The sequence below is a fragment of the Tympanuchus pallidicinctus genome, unplaced genomic scaffold, assembly GCF_026119805.1.
Source record: "Tympanuchus pallidicinctus isolate F22 unplaced genomic scaffold, pur_lepc_1.0 scaffold9, whole genome shotgun sequence".
In the NCBI taxonomy this organism is placed as follows: domain Eukaryota; kingdom Metazoa; phylum Chordata; class Aves; order Galliformes; family Phasianidae; genus Tympanuchus; species Tympanuchus pallidicinctus.
In genome coordinates, this window is record NW_026294813.1 from 10,897,742 (window position 1) to 10,918,279 (window position 20,538).

General features: G+C 37.9%; 1 long non-coding RNA gene across 1 annotated transcript; it reads left to right on the top strand.

Annotated features, from left to right (window-relative positions):
• The first annotated feature begins 8,161 nt into the window (after positions 1-8,161).
• Positions 8,162-20,164, top strand: LOC128074498 (uncharacterized). Its single transcript, XR_008203214.1, has 3 exons — positions 8,162-9,400; positions 16,806-17,970; positions 18,439-20,164. It is a non-coding gene; the product is annotated as an uncharacterized LOC128074498 (long non-coding RNA).
• Positions 20,165-20,538: the final 374 nt, after the last annotated feature.

Sequence of the window (20,538 nt, forward strand, 5' to 3'; positions counted from 1 at the left end):
TAGCCTCTCTTCATAGCCTGTCGTCCATGTGTTGCTTCCAGCTGGCTTCAGAGCCCTGTTAATTGCGTTACTGAGCACAGAAGGGGGTGTGTGTGTGTGCGAGGGACCTGCTTGTACGTTTGTGTCAAATGCTTCTTTTAGTTTGACCATAAGAAAACCACCTGCACACTAGGCAATAGAGTTATACCATCTAACAAAGCCTCCTTATGATCGTTCATCCTCCAGTCGGGCTGATGGAAGAATAAAAACTGTGTCATCTGACACCTGTCTGGTGAAATTCGCATAAGGAGTGCTGTTTGCTGGGTTCCTGGAGCAGAATTGTCAACAAAAAGCTTGCTCTGCAGCAGGCGCATACCTGCATGGTGTTCCTCTTAGGGAGGATGCTGTCATGTCAGGTCCGGAACATGGTCATCAGAGCGTTACACCGCATCCGACACCCGCGCCCGCCTGGCCATGTGTCCTTTCCCTTGCGCTAGATGGTATCAGCTCCTGCAGAAGATATAAAACCTGTACCCTGGAGCATGAAATTTATATCCTTATAAGAACCTCTTATCTGATGTACAACTGTCTTCAACCACCCTCCATCTCCCTTTTCTTTTTAGGCCTGTGACAGTGTAACATATCGACAGCAAAAGCACTGTCAGAGCAAAATATGTGAGACTGCCTGTTGAAAGGAAGAGGGTGAACGATTTCAGCTTTCAGTGTTGTGTGAACGGACACAAAGAAGAAAATAAATTTTTGTTATCTCGTCGTTCGGTTTTGTAGTATTGCTATCTTACTACTTTGGAAATAAAGTTAATTCTTAGGAAAAGAGGTTTTAAAACAACAAATAGGCTGTATTAGTGGTTCTGAGATAATAAATAGGATGGTATTTGTTTGGCTGGTATGACAGCTGTTCTGGCTTTTCTAAATTGGAAAATCATTCTGTCATGAGCACAGAGCTACATGTGGGAGGAGAGGTTGCTCAGTTAAGCTTGCCTAATTGTCAGAAACAAATTACAAGCAGCCTAAAATACTTCCAAAGGAAAGCGCTGCACAAAGGGTTTCTTTTTTCTTATCTATTAAATAGTTTTCCATGTGTTGCAGGAAAGGGGCACTTGGCCTGGTATTCCAATGCCCCAGTGCCCAGCAAGCTGTGAATTCAAGCCGTGTGACCAACCAGCTGTACATGTTTGCTTTATTGTTTTTTCATAAACTGAAACTTTGGTTTTCTGGTATGAGAGTCCATAATATGCCATTAAGTTCACATAAGTGCAGCAGTATTGGAGAGGAATCGCCCGGCTCCCCTGAAGGTGTGCAAAGGTTTTTGATGACTAAGGGTAGAGGAAGTCATTTGTCTTCTGTGTTGCAGCTTCTCCTTTGACTTTTTGCTTATCAGCAGACCAAACCTTGTGAATTATGTTAATACTTCAGAACAGACTGTGTGTGTGTGTGTGTGTGTCTTCAGAAGTCTTACAGAAGTCTATGGTGCTGAAGTTTGTATGTGAAGAAATGAATGCCTTTTTTCATTCTACCAGGTTTGCCTTACAGTGAATACATCTAAAGAGCTAATTAAAAATGCAGACAAATCAGGGAAAGCAGTGAAGAAACAACAGAAATGCATTTACGAGTGCAAGAATAGCAAGGCCAGTTTTTTTAAATACTGCTAGTTTTTAGGGAGTGGTGGAAATCAGTCACAATATTGTGGGACAGGCCACATGTGACCCTACTGTATCTATCCGTTGTGTAAAACTTCTCAAGTTACTAAAAACATGTACTAAGTTTTAGGAATTTCCCTTTGAATTAATGGCTTTGATGTGTAGAACTCCTAGTCAGGATGAAAATCATAATCACACGTTAAGACTTTAGAGGAAAGAAGATACTGAAAGAGAAACTGAAAAACCGAAGAAGTTGCACTCGGAAGGTGAGCACTCGTTCTGTCACAGCAATAGTGTCACATGCTGAATCACTGAGTCACTATCAGACAGCTTCTCTTTGAAACCACATGTGTGGCAAGTCAGAATATCTATTAAAAAAAGCAGCTTCTGAGTGGTAATCATGTGTGGAATAAAACTGCCCATTAAAAATTAGTAGATGAGAAAACATGATATATGAAATACATGCAAACTGTTCTAGTGCAGGTGATTTAAATGTGCTTTGTGTTTACTAGCACAAGGTCGTGACTGACATAACAAACAAGACTTTTAAAGCACAAGACCTATTAACCAGTGGAACAGTTCATTAATAAATGTTTTTCTTTTGTTGGTTTTATTGGTTTTATTTGTTTTTATTGTTTTACCGTTTGTAGTATTTAAATCAGGCCAGGCATACATTAGGTTATTCTTTGGCTCAAGCAGAAGAGTGACATTTCCTGAAAATGGGGAGGATAAAATTCTAGTTGCCTTAATTTTTTTTTTCTAGCTTGGTGAAAGAGATTTAAATTAGTGTACCTGGCTTTTTCTGTGGTGTGGTAGGAGGCTCATAATTATTCAGCATGTCTCAGATGCCACGTGATAGCCTTCTTAAAGCTCTTTTGCCAGCTGATGGTACCAAAACCTTACCTACACTGCTCAGAAGTGTCAAACCGCAGACAAATAACCTACGCGGAGGTCTTGAGTGTGTGGAGATGTGTGTAGTTTTGACACCAGAAAGCTCACGTAGGCTTGCATGTTGGTGGCTTCTTTCCTGGGCATGCTCTTAAGAGCTCCAGCAGAAGTGAGTTTTCACCAGCTTTGTAAGTTGGCTGATAGAAATGGATATAGAGCCAATTTTGGAAACTTTGTCCTGAGCTCTGGGCATGTATTTCAGACCTGACAGATGATTTGCATGGTAAATGCCCATTTAATGCCTCACGTTCAATAATGTTCTTGAATTATTTACCAGTTTCTCAAACATTTTCCTTCAGTGGGAAATTTTCCCTCTTGCTTTTGTTGCTAAATTTTTTTCGGCTATTATACTTTGACAAAATAAAGTTTTTTTAAGGAAAAAAGCCAACAACATTAAAATAGCTGTTACTAAACTATGCCTGGATGACAAAATAAAATTAATAGGCAGTAGAAATAGACTGAACCGAGAGTTACATAATGGTCTTTATTAATCAATAGGAAATAAAAGACAGGAAGTAAGTTGAATAAATATTTAAAAAGAAGGAGCAGATTTTGTAATGGAATTGGAATGGAAATACTGTTGTAAGTAAATACAGTTTTCTGTATTTTAAAGCACCTAGAAGCACATAGCATTTTTCTGCCTGTGAACTTTTACGTAGCATCATCGTGGATACTACAGTATTAGATTTATAACTTCGAGTAGATCAGTATTAGGTTTAGGTGTGTCAGATGCGCAAATAAACCGCTATTAGATTTCTGTTAAGAGTTCTGATTATTGCTAGTCTGACTAGCAGTAGTGGTACTTCTGGTACATTTTCTTTGTGCTTCATAAAACAGCTTGATGCGTGGGGCGTTCCCTGGTGGGGGAATTCTCGGAGAAGGAAAGAGTATCCCTGCTCTGTGAGAGCAATCCCCACCACTGCCTTCTTCCTCTCTGTGTGACCATCCATGGTAGCCGCAGACTGCAGCTGCGAGAGGAGCCGATGGTGAGTGGGCATGCAAGGCACCTCTACATTCCCACAGGATACAGCTCTGTAATTTACTGCACACTCACGTGTTCCATATTTGTCAAGTTTTATTGTTTTTTTTTTTCTTCTTTTTTCCCCCTGTTTAAATTAGGCTATTAATCTGTATGGCACACCAAATGGCTTTTTCCTCTGTAATAACATTTGTCACTTTCATGGAACATACTTCTGTTTTAGAAGTTACAAAGTCTGCTTTATGAGTAAAAACGCTTTTAATTTTTGTTTCGTTGTTTTCAACTAATTTCTTTGAAACTATATATGTAAAATTAAACTCTTCCTCATTGCTTATATCCATGTACTATTTTTTTCTGATTTTTTTTTTTTTTAAAGATAAGTTTACCTGTCTTTCAGGGGCAAAAGCGTGAAAGGGAAGTTCATAAAAGCACACAAATACTTTGCTTTTAACATCTATTCTTTATTTAAGTCCAGTGAAGTAATTGTGGCTAGCTGGGATCTTGCCTGATGAGTTACAAATAAATGAATATGTTAGACCCTATTCAGACGAAAATGTTACAAATGCCTTTGGGGCACAGACGGTTGCACCTTCGTTGAAACGAAGGAATGGCTTTTTAGGACATATGCAGGATTGTTTTGGGGGGAATTTTAGAAGATGTATTAGTAATTATTATTATTCTTTTTCAGCAGGGGTGTAGGGGCTGTTCGTTTTGTTGTATATGGCAGTTGATGGCCATGGTGGAAGCAGACAGAACCCAGCAGCGCACAGCAAGTCTTTAATTAACAGGTCCGACTGATGACTAGCTCTTCCTCTTTTCCGTGAGAGATTTGAAGAGGTAAGTTTCTTTCCAAGGATCCTTATTGTAATTCCATGATAATGTTTGTGTGCTGGAAATTTCAACAAAGTGGCATTTCCATCTTTTTTCTTTCCTTTACATATGCCCAAGAGCCTGTTAACAACTGTTTTCTGCAGTTTTGAAGAAAGAACTGAGATTTTTTGTTTGTGTTTGAAAGTTGAAACTTGTACCAACTGTGAAAAACCATATAACAACTTTGATGAAATCAGCAGACCTGAGATTTTTGCAGTGAGATTAAGAGCCGGGGATGTGGCTTAGTTCATAATGACTGTACCATTCCATTCCTTGTTTTCCTACTTGACTTTGATGTTTTTCAAAAATCTGTTACCTATATACAAACTGAAGTTTCTGTTTCTGTGCTGGTTAAGCACTTCAAGAAGATTGTCAGTAGTCTCAAGGTGACATATATGCTTCTGGACCATCTTTGGAAAGAAGGCAGAATCTGCAGCATGAAGGCTGGCCTGGCATGTGATTTGAATCTTGGTGGTAGCCATGATCAGCAAATTTAATAAAGTCTCTTCTTGTACCATCCTGCCTTTTGGGGCTGGCTTGAAAGTACTTCCAGCTTTCAAGACAAGTAGTTGATTGGAAATTAATGCCTTTTCTTTACTTCCATGGAAACTACAACAGATACAAAGACCACAATAACACTATTTGATAAAGCAAATTCTCAGCTACAGAACACTATTTTTCAGTATAATTTCTACCATTAGCTCTGCAGCGATGAATTGCCTGCATTCTGCACTCATTAAAATCTGCATAGCCATCCAGAACATGGCTTGTCTTTTATGTCAGTGTTACTACTGCTAAAACACAACACCCACTGCCTCACTGTGCTTGCATCCACTGTTTGGTCTCCATCAACTTTCAGGAAGCATGTCAGGAAGAATGTCAGTGGGTACCATTTTTTCCAAGTGGAGGAATTCTGTGACGCACCTTTGCTTCATCTGTTCTTTCATGTCAGATGCCATTTCATCAGAGTGCCCCTCTGTTGCTATCTGTCACAGAGCAACGAAATGTATCAGGGTATTGGTGGAAAGGTTCAAGCTCTACTGCCTTATCACCACCATCTGCCTTTGATGTCGTGGGCGAACACAGTAAAATGGAAGGCAATACTTTTGGAGCAGCTAGTAAATTCACAATAGTGCTATGCAATGGCTTTTTCCTAGTGAGCACTGTGGCTGGACTCTTTGGGAAAGATTTTTTTTTTTTTTTTCTTAAGTACTTGCCATTACAATTATTCAGGAACTTTTCCTTCAATATGTAACTCCTGTATGTAATCAAATCTTGCATGATGTGAATTATATCACATTGAGCTTTGAATTCTGAAAGATTCCAGGGCTAAGAAAAATAACACAAACCAACAAGCGTAGTGGATGCTATGTAAATCAGTAGCTTGTTTCTTAGAAAAAAATCCATGCTCATTTAAGGAAAGTAAGTTTTGTGGGAATGATTAATGTATTAAATGGGTTATCTAATCATGGGTTATCTAAGATGACACTTGCTGCAAAATTATTGGAGCAAAACCCGGCTTTAGTAAGCCTGCAGCAACAGACAGGCTGTGTTTGCAACTGAATGCTTTCAAGAATCTCTGTGTGAAGTTAATAAGGAATTTTTTCTTGCCTGTAAGTTCTTTGTTATTCCAGCAGAGGGTAGTTTATCCTCTGGGAAGCCAGGTGTGTTGAAGGAATTGATTAGGAAAGGTAACTTAATGATTCTCATTTCCTCTTATTTGATATAGAGTAATAAAAATTAATTTCAACTGACTGACCTCATCAGATGAACAAACGCAGAAACGTACTGCTAGGCTACAGTCTGTTCTTAGTTTGGAATTGAAAAAGTCAGCCAAACTCAACAGCAGTTCCATTTCTGTTCTGCCATAAAGCACTTCATTTGTCCTTTAAGAATTACTGCAGTTTGCCTTTGCTGAGAGCAGTTTCATTATCAGCCTAATGCTTAAGAGCTACTTGACTTTCGTTTGGCAGCTGGTGAAGTAGATACAACACAAAAGCCTTTTGCACTGAATGCATGGACTTGTTCCTGTTGAATATTTGGCTTGTTTATAGTTGCCTAAAAACTCTGAGATCTGGAATGATGCAACTGATCTTACCCCTTTTATCTAAGGCAAGGGTATCTTACTGGTAGTATTAAGGCATAGCATACAGATATTAAAGCCTGCTATGAAGTTGGGAGTTCTTCCACTGGTGGTCAAATCCATCACCCTTATTTCTGCCATTGGACTCACTGCTACAGCAGCTGATGCTCAGAAGCACATATGTTTGTGCACTCTGGTGGTGTCCACCTTGCACTGATCTCTGCTGTACTGATAGTGTGTGGTGACTACCAGGGACACTTTGTGAGTTCTATTTTCTCTGGTGTTTTAATACAAAGTAATTGTCATAGAGCAGTGCTGTTTGTAAGCTGCTGTAGCTGTCAGTCTCAGGCAGGCAATTTAATAAGTCAAATGTAGCTGTAACCCTCTGTGTTCTAGACTCTTTCCCCATCTTGCAGTTTTGTGGCCCTCCTCTGGACCTGCTCCAACAGCTCCATGTCCTTGTGCTGGAGATTCCAAAACTGAATGCAGTACTCCAGGTGAGGTCTCAGGAGAGCAAAATAGAGAGGCAGCATCACCTTTCTCGACCTGCTGGTCACACTTCTCTTGATGCAACCCAGGACATACTTCTCTTTCTGGGCTGCAAGCACACATTGCTGGCTTGTGTTGAATCCTTCATTGACCAACACCCTGAAATCCTTCTCAGGGCTGGTCTCAAGCCATTCTCTGCCCAACTTGCACTTTAATTGTCCCAACTCAGGTGCAGGACCTCTCACTTGGCCTTGTTGAACTTGATGAGGTTGGCATGGACCCAACTCTCAAGCCTGTCCAGATCCCTCTGGATAGCAGCTCTTCCCTCTAGCCTCTATATAAACTGCACCACTCACTTTGGTGTCATCTGCAAACTTGCTGAATGTGCACCCAATCCCACTGTGCATGTCACCTACCAAGATGTTAAATAATACTAGTTCCAAGACTGATCCCTGAGGAACACCATTTGTCACTGTTCTACATTTGGACATTGAGCTGTTGACTGCAACTCTCTCTTAGTGCAACCGTACAGCTAATTCCTTATCTATCAAGTGGTCCATCCTTCAAATCCAGTTTTTCTCCAATTAGGCAACCAGGATATCAAATGCTTTGCACAAGTTCAGATAGATGATGTCAGTTGCTCTTCCTTTATCCACTGATATAATTCTGTTGTAAAGGTCACCAAGTTTGGCAGGCATGATTTACCCTTGGTAAAGCCATGTTGGTTATCACCAATCACCTTGTCTTTATTTTTGATGTGCTTTATTAGGAGAATCTGCTCCAAGATCTTAGCAGGCACAGAGGTGAGTCTAGTCTGCAGTTCTCTGCATCTTCTTTTTTTTCCTTCTTGAAAGTGGGAGTTATTTTTCCTCTTTTCCAGTCAGTGAGAACAATGGATAGCAGTTTGGCAGTTTCATCCACCAGTTCTCTCAGAACCTAGGGATAGATCTCATCGAGTCCCATGTACTTGCACACCTTTAGATTCTTTAGATGGTCTCAAATCTGATCTTTGCTTACAGCAGGCATATGTTCCTTACAGCCAGCGTTGTTTTATGAGGGCTGGTGATTCCAGGTCTCAGAACTTTTCCAAGACTGCTGTTGTCTAAACGCAAAACAGAGAAAGGAAGGTGTTAGAATCAGAGGCATCTTTTCCAGAGTCATACAAAGGGGTTAGTGCCAGAATTGTGACTTGCCAGTCGTTTACAATCTCAGGTGACCACGTTGCCTTCCAGAGTAGGAGGAGAGAGGCCTGCTTATTGTTCGTTTAATGCATTTAGTCTGAGCTTTGTACTGTTTCACTGGTTCAGTGAAACAGTGTTCACAAAGGGCTAATGTCTGGCTAATTAAGAATGGAAGCTTTTCACAGACGGAGAATGTATGGGTTAGAAATTAATATATTTTAAATAGACATAAGTAACCTTTGAGCCACTGCCTTCTACAGCAAACAGTTCACCATTTATTAAAGGCATGTATTAATCTAGTAATACTTTTCAGCTTTTTCTAATGAATCTTCATAAATATTTAAATGTTCTATCTGCCCATTTGGCTTTAGTAGAGTAGCCCGAAGAAAATAGCCTCGATTTAGAGATGTGGATAGATAATAGTTTGAATTAATGTACAACTGAATTCCTTGTGCTGTTTTCTTTACCAGCTGGAAAGCCTCTCACTGTCGGAAAGGCATTCAGTATGTTTGACATTCAGGGTGGGGGAATGTTTGTGTAATTATAAATGTTAGACTTGCAAACACGCCTTTTGATTGCAACAGCCTGAAGTTCCACATGTCAATGGGAATATAACTTTTCACAAGATAAACCTTGGTTTATGTACCTTGGCATTGTCACTGTTCATTTCTATATTATTTCAGTATGTATATCTTTAAATTGGATCTGAGTTTTACATGTGTGCACATTTCAGATGAGAAGTGGATATAATGTGAGTATTCTTGTCTAAACATTCAGTTGCCACAGCTTCTGTGGCTGTAACACTTCTGGTATTGTGATGAAAACCTAACTCACACGGTATGAGTAACTTACCTGTGATCCTACAGGCTTGTGATTTCTTGTGCCGTGCTTCAAAGCCTGATATTAATTTGAGAAAGACTGTTGGGTCTGAAAATTTTCAAGGGACTTAATGTTCTTCTTTCCTAGTTGTGTAGCAGGAAAAAAAATCTACACACTCTACAGTGTCTCTACAGTGTTGCAGGTGTAGTTCTGTTGGTTGGTTGGTTTCTTTATTTGATTTGGTTTCAGCTGAAAGAATTACCTGAGAACTTGAGGATGGGTCTTAGGAAGTGGAGTGGCTGCTGTCTGATCTGAGGAGGAAGAAAGGAATCAGACTGAAGTGGCCATCATGTCATGTGAAGGATTATATGTTAGGAATACTTGTTAAAATATGGTAAGTGAAATTTCCTTGTGCTTCCCATCCTTTCTAAGATAAACTGACTTTCGGGTTCATGACTAATGTCAAATCCTGGAAATGATAAGATAATTCTCAGAACAATACTATCTCAGTTTTGTACCAAGCAATTCTGTGCTGTGTAAGACCCTGTTAGGCATGCTGACAAGAAAAAAAATGGAAAACAACATAAAAAGCAGTGTTTCTTGTTGGATGATAGTGGCCTATGGAAATAACAGAGGTTTATGCCCTCTTGTTTGTAACTTCTTTCTGAATGTATATCTGTAATACTGCTTATTGCAGTAATGTTTTGCCCAACACCTGCCTGAGCAGGTGCAAGTATAGCAGTGTTGTAGGACACCCTTTCTGTCATCTCAGATCTGAAAGGAATGTGTGTGATGTATCACTCAGTTCCTGGACATGTATGCCATGTGGAAAGCATTCCTGCATAATTTTCTGATGAATATTAATTAGATGAGCAAGATACTCGTTTAATATAAATCAGATTTTCTTGGAAATGTTCCAGTCTGTATCACTATGGAGATATTCCTAATTAGGGGAAGTTACAGTCCGAGTTAAAAATAATTTAAATAACAATTTAATATATGTTCAGGAATAGAGATTGACACAGAGTGCTTTATTTGAATGATTAATTGTTAATCTTGTTATTTTTATGAATGAGATGAAGGAAGGGCTGTAGGGTGAGATGGTAGCTTTCAGGAAGACAGCTAGTTCTGCAGGTTTGGTGATAAGACTGCTGGGGACTGAAGAGAGAAACACAACATGGCTTATGGTCAAACAGGACTGTTTTGTCAAGTGAACTTTCTTTTCTCTGAACTTAACTATTTGTGTATCAAAAAGGTTGGGTTTTTTTTCCCACACTATTTCCTTGTGACTTTCTGTTGGTTACAGAGTGTGCACTCAGTCAGGACTCACTTTTAAACTCTACTGCCCTGTGTGCACCCAGATATGTGCAGCCACCAATGTATTTCCTCCTTCTGTCAAGGACACCTAACTCAGCAGGCACCACACTCACTAAAGAACAGCACAAGTGCTTCAGCTTAAAGTTCTGCAGTGCCTAGGTGTTAGGCATCAGTCAATATCATAGTGGTTACTCGTGTAGAAGTTCCTATGAAAAGGAGAGTTACATGGCAAATCTCGGCAAGCTGAATGGAGAGCTGCTAGAGGTATACCTGGAAAAGGACTTAAGCTTAGAGAGAGCCTTAAGTTGTGTGGTTGTCTGAGACTCAGATACTGCAGTATCCTTCAGCTTTCCTGAAATTAGCCGTACAGTCTTTTTTTTGTTCAAAACCCCTTAGTGTTGTGTTCCTTGCCTGCCACTCCCAGCACATGCTATGCACTAGCTCAGCAGTTAAATGGCAGCAGACTTATGCTCAGTTTCTTCCTCTGCCTGAGGGAGCACTAATCAGTGTCTCCCATCTTCCAGGAAAGTATCCTGGCTATGAAATACTCTGAGGTGGAACAGTTGCCGTGTCTCCTTTTGAAGATGTTTTGCTTTACATCGAATAATTAACTATTAATTTGAAGAGCAAGAGAAGATCAGTTTACAGATTAGCTCACACATCTGGGAGTATAGTCATAGTTTGTAAGCCCTAGCTCCAGGGAATGCTCATCATTAGTCTTGCAGTTTGTGTTCAGCCTGGTTTTCTAAGATTGTCCTCGATTAGAGTATCACAGCAGAGGGAAGCAGAGGAATGTGGAACTGTCCATAGGTATGAACAGAAATGAAAATCATTAAGGTTAAGATGGTACTGGAGATGGCTATCTTGATTAGCTATCTTGAGCAATAGAAGCTGAGTGTGTTGATAGATATTCAGGATTAATTAGCAGTAATAATTTTAAGCATCTGATTTTGGAACATAAGCACCAAATCAAGCATCTAAATTCCCATTATGTGCTCATATAGCTCTAACCATGTGTGCCCATACTGAAAATGTAAGGCATTTTTAAAGTCCCATGCAATTTCCTGTGCAGCTATTATTGCTTTGTTGCTTTCCATGTTGTACAAACATTTTGAACCCTCCTCTTTGTGTTTTCTATTGTCACAGCTTCCCATTTCTGTGTGTTGCCACTCACTCTTGCAAGAATCTGCTAGTTCCTTCTTTTCCTCCCAGACTTCATGTCTAAAATTGCTCCTTCAAATATACTATTTCCTGTATCTGTTCTAAACTGATGATGTTAGCATTCTCTTCAGTAGGTTGTTTTTAGCTGTCATCACTTCCTTATTGGAGTGTTTTCTGATAGGAAGTTAACTGACTTAATATATAACAGTGATTATATCAGTGATCTTTCTGCTCCCTCTTTGTTTCCTACAGGAACAAATCAATCTATTTTATCTAGATTTTTATTTTTTTATTTTTTTGTTGTTGATCATTTTACTGGAAAGTCATTTATAGTCACCTTTTGAGTAATTAATGCTTTATCAATATTTGTGAATGTACCAAGATTTAAGTGGTAGGAATGAACCAAATCAGTTACACTTCTATAAGTGATCTGATGTGGATGTTAACATTAACACTTCTTCGTGAACCACATATTTTATCCAAATCCAGAAATAGTCAAGAATACCGAACCAGTTATGGTAGACTGCTTTCAGTGTCACCAAGCTTTACTAACTAAATATTGTGTTTGGTAAGACTGATTCAGTAGCTAAGAGAATCCCATGAAAACTCAGAAATTTCTGAAATAACGTATGAGACTTCTTTATATGTCTAGTACGTAGAATTATCTAGTATCAAAGTTGATGAATAGGCATCAAATTTTAGAGTAGCTCCTATTCGGGGAACTTAAATGCCAGAAGTATCTGTAGTGAATGGTATTTTGGTATTCTGAAAAAGTGCAACTGTTGTAGAACCTTCACAGCATTTCTGAGCATTGTGTTTTGTCTGGGAGTAAGAAGAGAATGAGTTCAAACACTACCTCATCATTTATAAACTTCAAAATCCACCCTAAGTTCAGTTGCAATAACATACTCAGATGTCTGAAACATCGCTGTTTGACAAATGGATGGATATTTTACTTATATAGAGAACTGCAGTATCTGTTTTAGTGGAACAAGATGAACTTTTTAAAAGCTCACTGATTGTTTTATCTCAAGGATGCAAATACATTAATGTTAGTCAGTTTCAAAGAAAATGGATCATCATGACATTTCAAGAGTGCCAGTACAAGTATTTTTGGCTATATGCTTTCCCACTGATTCAAGAGCATAATACACTTTCATTCAGCCCTAACACACGTTGTCTACCCCTTTGGTCTGCACAGGCACGGAGGCAGAAGCACTTATGCTTTCAATACTTCTGTTAAATGTTTGCTGTATTCTTTTATTTTTTTCCCTTTGTACTGCATTAATCCAGCAGCAGTATAGCTTTCATTCAGACAGATGTACGCAGAAGCTGTACTTAGGGTGTTTAGCACTGCAGTGGTTTCTGATTTTGTAATTCAGAGCTGACTTAATATCTTCTAAGCCTTTTACTCTCCAGTTGTCAAATTATTCATTTATTATGGGAAAATTTGATTCATTTTGTGAATTTCTGATAAAACAAAAAGTAGCTGTGAAGGTGGTCTTAGGGGGAAAATGTATCCAGATATGTCTGGAACTGGCCAGTTACTAACTTCTGTCGGATTTCACCCTAACTGGAGAGATCAGAGAGTGTTTGATAACCAGCCAAGGTAACCAGCCATTTTAAAACATAAATATTTTAAAATAAAAAATAAAATTCAATGAATTGTGACTGTTTGTATAAAACTGTAGCGATGCACGTAAGTAAAAAAATAGTGCTGTGCTCTGTTTGGCCAGTATTTTCAGTATATTTATGCTCAGAATATTTACTGTATGTGATTGGTTTAATTGAAGGTACACTGAAAATGTCACTAACCATTGTCATGATGACGCACATGAATAGGCTAAACATCCAATTATTTCTTTGTCAGTTAATCCTCACCGACAAACTGCATTTGATTTTTTTTTTTTCTTTTTTAATCTTTAAACTATTTGCATTCATTCTTCTGCTTCACTTCAGTTCATTCTCTCTCAAGCAGCCTCAGATTTGATTTGAACTTATTTTAGTTGTATCTCAGAGAGACAGGAACAGTGACCAAAGCTAATGAAAAGTAACATTGGAGAAAAACAATAACATTGGTAACATATTTCAAATAACATTGGTAACAACTACAAACCCCAGTACAGATATTCTTGTTTCATTTTAAAGAAGTTTTTCATTCTCTTTCTTATGTTGGTTCAGTGCTTATAGTGTCAGAGGCCAGTCTGAGTGGGGCCCTGGGCAACCTGATCTGGTGCTTGATCTAGGGGTTGGCAATTCTGCGCATGGCAGAGGGTTGGAACTTTGCAGTCCTTTCCAACCAAACCCACTGTATGGATTCTGTGATTTATGAATTGCCACTTCAGATTATTCCAGGAGATAATGTTGGTGTAATTTGTTGAAGGTTGAAATTACTCCAGATCACATCTCCTGCTTTCACATCAACATTTTTAATGTCTTTTCTGAAATCTGTCAGAGCATGTGACTTTGATAGAAATTGGAGAGGGGAACAAAAGAACTGCACCCTGAATTTACGCTTCATTTCTCCATTCACATGGATTCAGCTTCCAGAAGTTTGTTTAGCAGTATGCTTAATAGAGGCAGCAGAACTCTTGAGCATTAATGAGGTAGGGAAAGATAAATACACTTCATAATAAATTTATGTTACTATCCACTCAGAACAAATTTTAAGGAGGCAAATGAAAATTAAATATTTATAAATAAAATGAGCTGAATTGCAAAACAAATTTCAGTCTTTAAGAGGAAAGGGAAGCCTTCTGAAAGTTAAAATTGCTGTTACAGTAACTGGAAGGCTCAAATATTGCACAAGAGATTTAGACTGTCAGCAAATGAACAGTTTAGGGAAATGAACAATTGAGCAGGTCTATTTCCAGTAGACATAATAGGCTCACTAAATTACTTAAGAAGCTTATGCACTCAGGTTAGGATGGCTCACTAAGGTGTGTAATTTTTTTGCATGTTGAGTAGATTATGTTAGCGTTACTGAGCAGAAATATATTCTCTTACCCTTGCTCTTTGTTATCAACTTGCTCTTTGTATTACCTCTTGGTATTTGATATTCAGCTTGTTCCTGAGTCCTTCCCATGATAGCCAGATATTTTATTTTGGCAAAAATAACAACCATTTTAAAAAAAGTGTAATAAAGGTTTTAATTGACGCCCTTATGTCTGCATTTCAGAAACTGTTGTGTAGTTGAATTATGTTGATAATTTAAGCCTTTCTGCTTTGGATTGCTGAAAGGCAGACCTTTGCTTTCATAGAGATTAGGTTGAAAAACATTTGGTATGGTGATTTTTAACCAAATGATGACTCTGTGCAGATCTTCACAGATCTTCACCTGTTGAATTATATGTTCTGGAGGCATACTGCTTAGAGTATAGTTTCTATGTCCTTCATCTGAGGAAAACAGACTGAAGAAGCACTTCAGAGGAAATTAATTGCTTCTTTTCAGTTTTACCTATTAGTAACATAATGAAAGATGTATTTAAAACCATTTCTCTGCTAGGTAGCCTCAGTTTTGCTTTCCAAGAATTCTTCAAGTCCGGCATTTCCTTGTTCTTCTCTTGAGTCATAGGAATATCCATGTCACCATTTGCCTATTAATTGTAAAGTCCTCCTCTTCCTCTGTCCTTTTGCTTCTGAGAAATGTCCTCTCTCTTCCCCTTTCATTCTCACTTCGAGTGTGTGTCAACATATCTTAATATCTCAGAGACTTCTGTGAACACTGGCTCCTTCTGTGTTTACATAGTGTCTCTGATCTGAATCTTCCTTCTACTGCACACTGCAAAAACAGGAAAAAAATGACACAATAATGAAATATTCCACTTCTAAGTTTGCAAATGTGGATTGACTTCTGTTGCCAAAATATGTGGTAATACAAACATTTTCTGTGTATATATTGCTTACAGTAGCTTTTGTTTGAAAAACTATACTGCTTTTTATAAAGCTAAACCTTCCTGAATGAGATTTGAAAGAGGGAGAAGATGGATAGCTAAGAGTTTTTGTGTGCCATGAGTTGATTTCTGACATTAACATTGAGAGATAGATACTTCAGAAGACTGGAAGGATACACATTTTTTAACACTTAGTAGTCTTATTTCTTGGATAAAGTATTTCTTCCGTAATCCAGCATAGTTAGCTGATCAAACATGCCTACTTGTCTGTAGTCACGGCAATGGACAACAACTTGGAACAGAAGGGAAAACAAACAATCTGACTAAAATGGGATTGTAAGATTAATTGCACAACATTTTATATGTGTGTCAGCTGGAGAGACAGAAAGAGGAAGAGGGAGATCTGAGGCTTACAGATGGGTGTTACCATGTAGACACGCTAGACTTCAGGGGCTGTTGTATGTGTGTACATATGAATGTGTAAATTGGAACTGATGCAATTAAGAAAGAGCACAAATATATATTAAAAGCAATACTGAAATTTAGGTTTCAGATATACATTTTAATATGCAGTACCAACACTATGTAAGTCTAGTGACAGGTGGAGATATCATGGGGTGGAGGACGGATAGGGAAGACAGAAGTCAGGGCTGCAACCTGTCTGTAAAGGGTTCCAGGAGTCTTATACCAACATCTGACTTGATGCCTGTGTCACAGGCTGTGGTCACAGTCCTTCAGTGTGCTTGAAGGCCTCGTAGTTGTGTTTTACATGCCTCAGCATCCTCAGCTTTCATAAGGCCTATATGGCCTTATATGGCCATACTTAGTTACTCAAATAGGCTTATTTTATATGTGTTTTTTGACTCATACTGGGTTTTCTGTTTCTGAAAGAGAGTTGTGTAGAGCACTTTTGGTTCATTTTCAGCTGAATCTGTTCCCTGATCCCATAGAATGTGAACATACAAGGTCCAACAGGGGTGTGTATACGGTAGGTCACAATTATCCTCTGCAGCAGCCTGAGCTTAAGTGTACTTGAAGTGCCAGAGGCTTGACCTGGGCTAATGTGGAATTGTCTACAGGGAATGCTTGTTTGTCTCCACTTACCTGAAGGAAAGTCTTGATAACTTACTGAGAATACACTTGATTCTTAAAACAAAATGATGAATCCTGCCCCCAGATTGTCTGTTTTAATAAGAAATAAGAATCTGCTTTTACTACCCCATCTGCTTATGAATTTAACTGGTTGCCCGCAACTTTGTTCCATAAACTAACACTACTGCATTTTCTTAGCTACAAGAACAAAAAGGAATTCAATGCAGTCAACTTGTGGAGATATTTAAATCACTTAGGTGTTTATCTTATGCAATTTGTTTCATTTTTTAAGAACTCATGTGCAAGCCAAATTAAAATTTTGTTTTTGTTTCAAAGAAACCTGAGAATGGGTTTGATTCTGCAACTGCTACCCATGTGAATCACACCATCGTGAAATGAAGAGTCAGAAAATTTATGTCAAACTTCATAATAGGCCTACAGCATGCTTCTCCTATATTGAAACCAGTGCTTTCAGTATTATTGTCTTTGGATTCAATGTGGGAAACACTATACAAAGTTAGTTCAGTCTTTTCTGTGTGTCCCAACTATGTAGCTGTCCAGTATTTATAGCTTTGCTTATTTTCCTTTAGTCTCTTTTGTTCTTATTGCTTTTTCCATGTTGAACTCGGTCTAATTTTCTAGATGACATCTTTTTCATTTTATTTTTCTCTAGAAACTTTTACAGATCTTCAAGATGTAGAAAGAAAATAGAAGGAAATGTTGTGTGCTTGTTTTCTGCAATATGTTTTCTTGAGACAAGGTTGAAAACATTGTTTTTTTCAGTATAAAATATCTTCTTTTTATCATTTTTGGAAGATGATAGTGCCTTGTCATATGACTAAAACAGGACTAAATAGTACTGTATTACAAGATGCCTTGGTGTTTTTTATGCTTTAAGCACCGTACGTATGTTATTCATGAATTAATGACAGGGATTGAGTTTCAACTCTGATTTACAAGCTTGTTCCAAGGAACAAAAAGAGAACAGAATGAGAAATTTTTTTCATGTGCACATGTCTTCTGGCCAATGCTTTTCTTTAACCATTGAGGTTTCTGTGTGTGCTTTGGCTCTCAATTTAAACTGCACATTCTGGAGAAACAAAGGAAAATATGGGCTTAGAGAAGCACATTTTCACCCGAAGACAGCTACTACAGATCTTCCAATTTTCATCATATTTAAAACCAAAGAGTTAGCAGTGAGCAATGAAATGAAATAATGGAATCTGTGAGATTAAATAATTTTTAATGTTGCAGTATGGTGAAGACTATGCCAAGGTACAAAGGGACTATTTGTTCTTAGTTTTTGTTTCTGATGTCATCTGCTATTAAATGCATCTCACCAACACATTATCTCCATATCAGAAGACATTCCAAATGCCTGTGCCACATGTGATGCTACTGATTCAAATCTTTCTTGTATGATATAAAGTTGTGCTGGTCATGCAAAAAGTGACTCATCTACCAGACCTGAACTCTTGATCATCTTGTTCACTGTCAGCAGGTATAATTTCTTTCAGACATTTTGACACTGCTATTTAGCCTAAATTGCTTCATGCATGCAAGGTGGTATAGATTCAATTGGAGCTAAAATGTATACAAGACTGTTAAGTGGAAGAAAGAATAGAAGAATGGTCTTTTAGAATTTTCTACTATCAAAGAAATATCTATCTCATTTATTTTATGCCTTCTAAAAGAGTTAGACTATTGAATCTTACAGCACAATACCAGTTTGATATTGGAATGTGTGATCATTGAAATGTAAGACTGTCATTCTAATGTTATTTTTCTCTCAGTGAGAAGGTAAAGAAACAGCTATAGTTACCATAATTTTTCCAGAATTTTTCTGGTTTCATTGCATCTATGAAGCTACAGCTACATTTTAAAGTCTAGGTTTCTAATACCATCTTCTTGTTTGTCTGTAATGTTTTAACAGCCATTATTTATATAATCTTTCTGTATCCAATTTTAGGAAAGGCTGTGAGACCTGCAGCTGTTCAGCCTGTTGAAGAGAAGACTGAGAGAGGATCTTATAAATGCTAATAAATATGTAAAAGGTGGTTGTCAAATGATGGGACCAGACTCCTGTTCAGTTGTGCCCAGCAACAGGACAAGAAGCAATGAGCATTAACTGGAGCACAGTAAGTGCCATCTGAACATGAGGAAGAACTTTTTTACTTTGAGAGTGACAGTGCAGTGGAACAGGCTGCCCAGAGAGGCTGTAAAGTCTCCTTTCTAGGGATATTCAAAGCCCATCTAGACACTTTCCTGCGTAACTTACTGTAGGGAACCTGCTCTAGCATTGGTCTTGATGATCTAGGGGCATTGGTCTTTGTGATCACCAGTGGTCTCTTCCTACAGTTCAGTGATTTTGTAAAATACCATTAAAAAATTACATTTGGAAGCCTAGTTTTATTGAAGTCGATAGCAACTACGAGAGTTATCTGCAGAGGGATGAAAATCTGAATGTCAGCATCCTCTTGGAATGGAATTGTCTTGTACAAAAAAATTCCCAAAATAACTAACAAAACCAAAACTAACCCCGCCCCCCCAAAAAAAACCTCCAAATGCAAAAACCAGCAGCTTGAAATTCTTCTTCTGAATGCTTTTTACTAGCACAAAATCGAAAGTGGAACATAAAGATAACAGTTTAGTCTGGGTCTAGACCTCATTCTAGAAATATATTTAATCCTCTTAAAGCTGTATTGCAGCATTATTAATATATAATTTTCTTGTTTATAAACCATTCTGGCACATAATAAATATAGAGGGTGCTGCAGAGAAGTTTTTATTTTGGTTTGGTTTTAGAAACTTCTACCTTAAATTACATGGTTAATATATTTGATTGCCCTTGAACTGATTTATAATTAAAGTATTGATCATAAATCTTTTGCACTGAATAAATGCTTTTCATGGCTGGTCACATTATCAGCAGGCACCAAGAAGAAAGTAATTTGCAAGATGCTTATACCTCGAAAAGCTAAATTCTTTCTTCTGTTCATTTTTAAATGCCATGTTGGAGGTGAGTGATACTGCTAGAAGAGCACTGTTTTGCTCTAGAGAATCTGCTTTAGCAGAGGGATTGAAGTCAACGATTCCTTCCAACCCCTATGATTCTGGTGGTTTTGTGATTCTGCATGACTATCTTATGATTCTACAAAATTTGCCTGGTTTTCTCTTCCATTCCTCCTTTGTCCCACTTTCATTTATACACTGAAGCATTCATAGCACAATTTCTGCAGTTCTACACAATGACCTTGAATCTTCTCTCTGGTTGCCCTACAACCGTAATGTATGTTATGATGTAAGAAGAAAATCCACTCCTGCTTAAAGAGTGTGTCTAGCACATGTGGACTGCTAAAGAACCACAGAATTTCACCCCAAATGCAGATTGGTTTGGAATAATAGCTCTTAATGTTCTCTAAATAGCAGAATTGCACACAGGAAATTAATAAAAAATACTTTTTACAAGTATGAGCGTGTGTAGAGTCACTGAAAGTCATCTTGTATTTGTGTGGATTTCTTGTGGTCTGTTCAAAGTAGCTGCAATAAAATAGGCACTTCTATTTTCTGTTGAAGAAATTAAAGCTCACACAATTGTATCTCTGTGATTAAGTTTTATGATTAAATTAAGTAGAAAATAAATAAAAAAGTGCAGACAAACTGAGTCATACCATTCTTCATGCAAATTGTACCCAAATGTGTAGATAGTGCCATTGGACTATGCAGTGTGAGAAAGTGTTGTACAGATGATATTTTGAAATAATCGTGGAATTTGTTCAAAGGGAATATTTTACCCTTTATTTCTGACCTAAATTAAATTATCCACACTGAGAGATATATTACTCATTGTATTTTCTATGTAACCTTCTGTTGTGCTCACCTGTTTGTGACAAGAATTCCATACCAGCAATTTCTTCAGAGTTTACTCGTATTTCTCCACATTATTCACAGGCATAAATACATATATATATATATACCCAAACTGCCTCAAACCTGAAACTGGTTTCTGCAGGGCAAACACAGTCTTTAGGGCAGCGGATTGGAGAAATGTGTTGTATTGGTGTACTTT